Source organism: Myotis davidii, unplaced genomic scaffold (genome assembly GCF_000327345.1).
Source record: "Myotis davidii unplaced genomic scaffold, ASM32734v1 scaffold395, whole genome shotgun sequence".
In the NCBI taxonomy this organism is placed as follows: Eukaryota; Metazoa; Chordata; class Mammalia; order Chiroptera; family Vespertilionidae; genus Myotis; species Myotis davidii.
In genome coordinates this window covers 4,583,780-4,590,793 of record NW_006287904.1, presented here as the reverse complement: position 1 = coordinate 4,590,793, position 7,014 = coordinate 4,583,780, and positions in this window count along the sequence as shown.

Sequence of the window (7,014 nt, the reverse complement as noted above, 5' to 3'; positions counted from 1 at the left end):
TGCCTGGTTTTGTATATGTTCTGGCTATGGATGAACTGTGTGCTCCCCCCCAACCCCAATTTATATATTGAAGCCCTAACCCTGTGTTATCTGGGAATGGGGGCGTTGGGAGGTCATTAGGGTTAGTTGAGGTTATGAGGGTGGGGCCCTCGAGATGGGATTAGTGCCCTCAGAGGAAGAGACACCAGAGAGCTTCCTCATTGTTTTACAGGTGTGTCTATGAAATCCATAGTTGAGAAAGGGAGGAAGTGAGCATTGGATTTGTCTCAGGTGCTGAGCTAGGCTCCTTATAACGTAAGCTCCTTCATACCTCACTTCCCAGCCATGGTGTGGGTGGAATTCGTCTCATTTCTCTGAGGAGGAAATGGAGGCTCAGAAATATCTCTAAGATCACACAGCTACAGAGTGGCCGGGCTGGGAAACAAACCTCGGTGTCACTTGCTCCAGAGCCCGCGCTGTGTCCAGCGTGCCAAACTTCCAAATACTGGGCAGGAAAACACAAAAGATGAACGTGTACTTTCAAAACCAATTGGACTGAATTTCAAATGCGAAGCAACCCGTTTATACAGAAGCCATTTTTTTAGACACATTTTCTTGCAAATCATTGAAAGAATGGCTAGCTGGAGGCGCTGGGTAGCGGTGAAGGGACATGTTCTGTGGGAATTCCCTAGGTTTTCTTGGCTGCTCCAGACATCGCCAACCTGTGAGCCTCCCATGTTTCTACTGCTTCTTTCTACTTTCACAGTAGTGCTCTACGATGAGGTTTAGAAATGTTTAGTGTATGTTTTGTCCTTTTCAGTGAAACAAATACCTCAGGCCTCCCCAGCCTGTGACTAACACATCAGAAGTGTTTGCCTGGGGAAACCCAGTGCCTGTGTTTGTTACATGGCCCAAGTAGAGATGACAGAGGAAATGCAGATGCCCATGGACCACAACCTTTCACCTCCACCACTGAGGAGGGAGGAAGAGCAGGTGACACTTGGGGAGACCCCATAGGAACACAGTTTATAGCAAGCACTGGCTCTTCCACATCGTAGTGGGGGGCTATGGATGAACTTTGCCCCCCCATTTATATGTTAAAGCCCTAACCCCCAATGTGATGTTATTTGGACGTAGGGACTTTAAGAGGTCATTAGGGTTAGATGAGTTAATGTGGGTGGGGCCCTTGAGATGGGATTAGTGCCCTCATAGGAAGAGATACCAAAAAGCTGCCTAATTCTCTCTCCCCACCATGTGAGGACACAGTGAGAAGGTGGATATCTGCAAGCCAGGAAGAATACTCTCACCAGAACCTGCCCATCCTGACACCCTGACCTTGGACTTCCCAGACTCCAGGCCTGTGAGAAATCAATTTCTATTGTTTAAGCCCACTCAGTCCATGGTATTCTGCATGGCAGCCCAAGCAGACTAGGACAAGGTTCCTCCAGAATGAAATTAAATCACAAATAAAAACACCGTGAGATGTCAAAAGGGAGACCTTGTAAGAAAGTGTCCCAGCAGATTAAAAGAGGGTTATGATGCTGAAGAAGAGGAGAAGGGACAGAGACAGTTCCACTAATTTAGACAAGTGGGTCTGGACTCTCCACCCACTTCTACCACATGCAGGAGAGAATTCAGAGAAAATGACATCATTTGCAGATGTTTGCAGGTGCAGCGATGAACTCAGAGAGTAAATCCTGTCAGAATTTTCAGAATGAAAACATAGAGTGTGCAGAGAATAAGGATCTACACTCTTACAGTGACTGAGGGTGAAATGGTTACTAAAAATCAATGCAACAACCCCCACACATAAGTAGTGAGAATGTTAATAATTCAGTGAGGTCTTCCTCCCATGTCAGACAGTTACCCTAAAGGTTAAAAGAACACATGGCTCTAGCCGGTTTGGCTCAGTGGATAGAGCGTTGGACTGCAGACCAAAGGGTCCCTGGTTCGATGCTGGTCAAGGGCATGTACCTTGGTTGCAGGCTCCTCCCTGGGCCGGGGCCAGGACAGGGCAGGTGCAGGAGGCAACCAACTGATGTGTTTCTTTCACATTGATGTTTCTCTCTCTCTCCCACTCTCTCTAAAAATCAGTGGAAAAATATCCTCGGGTAAGGATTAACCCAAACAAAAATAAAACAATAACACATGCTTCTCTACAAGCTATCGCGTTAGAAAGCTAGCAACCAGTGAAAAGAGAAGGTGGCTAATGTATTCAGGATAAGCTGGCAGTGTTTCTGTTCTGACTATAAATTATTTCCTAATGCAAAAAAGTTCCTACCAGCTCCAGGTCATTCTGACTTGGGAGAATAATTGAAATCTCATGAACAACCCTCTATTCAAGTCAATTCGATTTATTTGTGGGCACAAATGGAACACATTTGAAAACAGGCAACAGGATTACTATTGTGAACGAAAAAGCAGTAACATTTGAAGTTGAAAAAAAAAAAACACAGGATGCCCAGTTTAATTTTAATTTCCACTACACAACAAATAATCTTGTCTTTTCCTTTTTTTTTCAAATGTGACACAGGGACTGCTCACCCTTCCCTGGCCAGAGTTTCCCACCCCCAGCCTGAATTTCAGTAGAGCTTTCGCCTCTACAAAGTGCCTCCTCAGACATCTCATCGGCACCACAGATCAGACTTTCAGAGAAAACCGAGGGTCATTGGCTTCATTTTAGAAAAGTGGAAACTGAGGCTTCAATGGCACAGCTACCACGTCACAGTCTGGGCTTTTCACTCTCTGACATCAGTGCTCTTTCCTCTACTGCCCACTGCCCCGCCCAGTACTTCCTCACGTGTCTGCAGGGCCCTGTGAGTTCCTGAATGTCACCACACTGGGTTTTTTACAATAAGTTACAAATCCAGAGGATTCGGGGAAGGCGGGTCCTCAGCTGCCCATTTATAGACACTGAGAAAAACAAACTTCTCCAAAGCACTGTCTCTGGCACATCTAACAGAAGAACATCTTTGATCCAAATGTTAGGCTCTGAGCCCCTTGATGTTGCCCTGGGATTGGCCTTTAGCTACTTCCCGGGAGGCCATGCTCAGGAGGGGCTGGGAAAGGGCGTGTGTGTCTTCCTGTGGGACTTAACAGAAGCCATCTGGCCTCCCCAGCCTCCGACAACTGGGGTTAGGCCGGGCCCTCTCAAGGCTGCTGGCAATTGGATGGTCATTGGAGATTTACCTCAGGTCTGTCTCACGGTGGGTCCAGAGGTTCCCTGAAGCCATCCAATAGCTGTGTCCCCAGTTGCAGGACAAACACACTCAGCAACGGACAGAATCCCTGCATTGATTCTCTGTGGAGTGAGGGCAGCCATGGGGGGAAAGACCAACCGGAAGCCATTGGAACTGCTCTTCCTGATAAAATGCTAAACAGACAAGACCGCATGTGCAGAGGAATTCCCGCAAGGACTGGGAAGATGCAGGAGGGCACCCCATCCAAAAGGCGGAGTTGGTTTGTGCAGGGCCAGATGGGCCTCGGAGAATGCCCAGGGACCACTGGGAACTTAACCAGGCGGGGACTGAGTTGCAGGGCCATTTCAGCTGTGGTTTCATTGCTAGGCCAAATCAGCATTTTGCCCCTGGACCGGGTGTGCAGTCAACGTTTTTTCTTCTTCTCCTCCACGCCCCCTCCCCCCCGCCCTCAATCCTGTCAGTAAAGACCATCAGAAGCTGTTTGTTTCCAGCTGGCCAGGCCAGTAACACACCCGCAAGGGAGAGCACTCTTCGCCTCAGACCCCACCAAATGCCTGCACATGGGAGGGCTGGGCCCTCCCGGACCAGGGCAAGGCCCAGCCTAGCAGTTGCTGTAGGAGCTGCCCACATGCTGTGTCTCTGGGTTGGAGAACCAACTAGCCAGCACCTCTCAGACCTGCTCGCGCCCTCTCCTCACATTTTTTTTGTTTGTTTGTTTTTACCACAGGTACTCATAAGTCAAACATGGTGTTGTTTTCGATGGTTTTAGAGGTTATATAAATAGTCTCATTCTCATACTGCAGTACTTCTGTTACCAGCTCCTTTTGCATGGCACCAGTCTGTAAGCAAAGTAAGTTTCTGAATGGCCAAGCAAGGAAAGCCATGTAACTAGGCTGAATTAATGGAATTATGTTTGACTGAAGCAATTTTTAAAAATGTGTCCAGAGAAGAAAAACTCATTTAAGTCTGGTAAGCTTTCCACTGATGACAGTTGCTTGAAGAGCTGAGGACATTGGGAACAATACCAATAGTCAATTTTTAAAAATGATGCAAATGATTTTGAGGGGTTTTCCGTTGGCTTTTGATGGGTCGACAGATGTTACAGCTGCTGTCAACTGAGTCAATGGTGAGTTTGAAGTGAGTGAAGAATTAGCCTCCATAAACAGTCTGCAGGCAGTAACTACAGGCAAAAATATTTTCTGAGAAATTGAGAAAATACTAATTCAGAACAATCCAAAGTGAAGTCTGCAAAGATGTTGTTACAACTGATCGTGGTTAAAATATGTGTTAAGCAGAACAGGGCTTAGGTGGACACATTTACAAAGCTTTTGAGAATGGAAGGTGTTTATTTAAAGTCTGTGATTTTTCATTTGTGGTACTTTGTGGAAAGTATGTTAATTCATTGTGTGCATTAAACCACTAGTATCAACATGAACTTCTTTGGCTCTCATGGACTTAACCACCATCAGTTCTGTGGATTTCTTTTTCCAGAAATAAAAATTTAATATCCTGCCCTGACTGGTTTGGCTCAGTGGATAGAGCGTCCGCCTGTGGACTGAAGGGTCCTAGGTTCGATTCCAGTCAAGGGCATGTACGTTGGTTGCAGGCACATCCCCAGTGGGAGATGTGCAGGAGGCAGCTGGTCGATGTTTCTCCCTCATCAGTGTTTCTAACTCTCCATCCCTCTCCCTTCTTCTCTGTAAAAAAATCAATAAAATATATATATTTTTAAATTTATATCCTGACTCACCCCACCATACAGCAGTCTGGTGGCTTAGCACTGGGAAGCCATTTTATGATGATATTTAGAGGTCAAGGCCAGGATTGACATTTTTTTGAACAAGAAGGACTGTCCTTATCTACCTTGCAGGACACTGAATGGCTCTGAAAATAAGATTTTTCTGTGAAACGGATTATGTTTCTTAATCAACTCAACCTAGGATAACAAGGCAAAAATCGCACTTACGTGTGAAACAGATATGGCATTAAAGTGACTTGACAACTAATGCTTGCATCGCAAGAAATGTCAGGCCACACTTCCGGTACAATAAAAGTTCAGAGCTCAAACTACTGGCCTGGGGTTTTGCAGACCTCAGTGCAAGGCCGGTAGAGATTGCCATAACTCAGAGTCAGTCTGTGCACCTGAAGTGCATCCATCTAGTCTCCAGTTGGAAGTGGTGTGCCATCAAATGGCATAGCAGCTCAAAGGTAAACATCGAGAGAGAAGGGTCCAACGCAGTAAATTTCTTCCAGGTGGTAAACATGCACAATTAAAATCATATGCTTGCAGACTGATAGCAGTATTGGGCAGCACCTATCAGAAAAGACATCTTCAGGAATGAAATGTGTACAATTTCACCAAAGATCAGTATTAATCGATGAACATTTGCAATCTATTTTAATAATCTATTTTAATATAAAGAATACTCATTTTGAACCCCAATTAAGCAAAATTTTACCCTCCAAAGAAGAATTTCATTTTTCTCATTAGTTGACCTGTATTACTAAAAATAAACAATTAAAAACATTGTACCCAGATCATGAGTCTACACTAATACTTCCCATGGCAGTTCAGCCCATAGGTTCTGCCTTGCTTTCCCCAGTACATATTTCCATCTCCCTTCCTTCTCTCAGTCACTCCAGGTCCCAGAAACATCAACACATTTACTCACGTTCTCAATCCTGCACACACATCAGAGGCTTCAGAATTGTTATGCCCATACCACTGGGAGTTCCTATGAGACAGATGGAAAAGTGATGAGGACATGTACCCAAACTAGTCCTAGAGCCGTGGCCTGGAGTCGGGGCATGACGTCATTGTTGGGTCAGGGAGAGTTACTGGTGATACAAGGTAAAGCCATGGCCCAGCCGGTGCGGCTCAGTGGGTGAGTGTTGATCTATGACACAGGCCTGAGTGGAGGGCTTGATTCCCACTGTGGGGCGTGCGGGAGGCAGCCAATCAATGATTCTCTCATCATTGATGTTTCTATTTCTCTCTCCCTCTCCCTTCCTCTCTGAAATAAATAATATATATATATTTATTAATATAAAGCTGTGGCCTGACTGGAGGATGTCTGAAATGAACCGTGAATGACTCCCCAGGGGAGCCCTGTGGTGGAAGCTGCTGCATGGTTCCCTGTATGGGGAAGTAGCATCAATACGAGAGAAGTTGTGAAATATGCAGAAGTCATTGGGAGACAGAAGGAGGGGTTGGAGCTACCCTGTTGCTGGTCAGTGTTGTGTCTCTGTGGTGGCCGTGCAGCTGTGCAGGTCGAGCCCTGCCTACAGCATCCAGGTGAGGGGCACACAGTGGTCGAAATCCAACCCACATGGCTCACCAGGCCGCCATCCCTGGAAGGAGCTGTACATACCCCGGGAAAGGGGCACCTCCCTTGGACTTTGCCCAGTGGCCCTCTGTGGCCGGGCAGGGCCGTCCTCTGACTGTTCTCGGACCAGCCACCATGAAGGGCTTTGCAGCCGCTTCTCCTAACACCTTTCCCCTGCCCCGTCCTGCCCCGTCCTGCCTGGGCGTCCTGTGTGGGAGTCTCAGTGGGTCGGTTTGTCTGAAGACTCTTGACCTCTATGGAAGGTCAATTCCATCTCAGGGAAGGTGAGGAAGGTGGACTTCCTCTGACCAGGTCAGACGCAGAAAAGAGGCGGTGCCTCTACACCACCCGAGGCTTTCTTCTCAGTTCTTTTCAGCAGGGCTAGGCACCATCCCAGGAGGCGGAGGTGGCAAGAAGGGCAGTGCGGGAGAGGCTCGTCCTGCCTGTGTTTGCTTCTGCTTGTCCATGTCCCTTGGAGCAAAGCCTGCTGGGACAAGAGTGGTCTCACC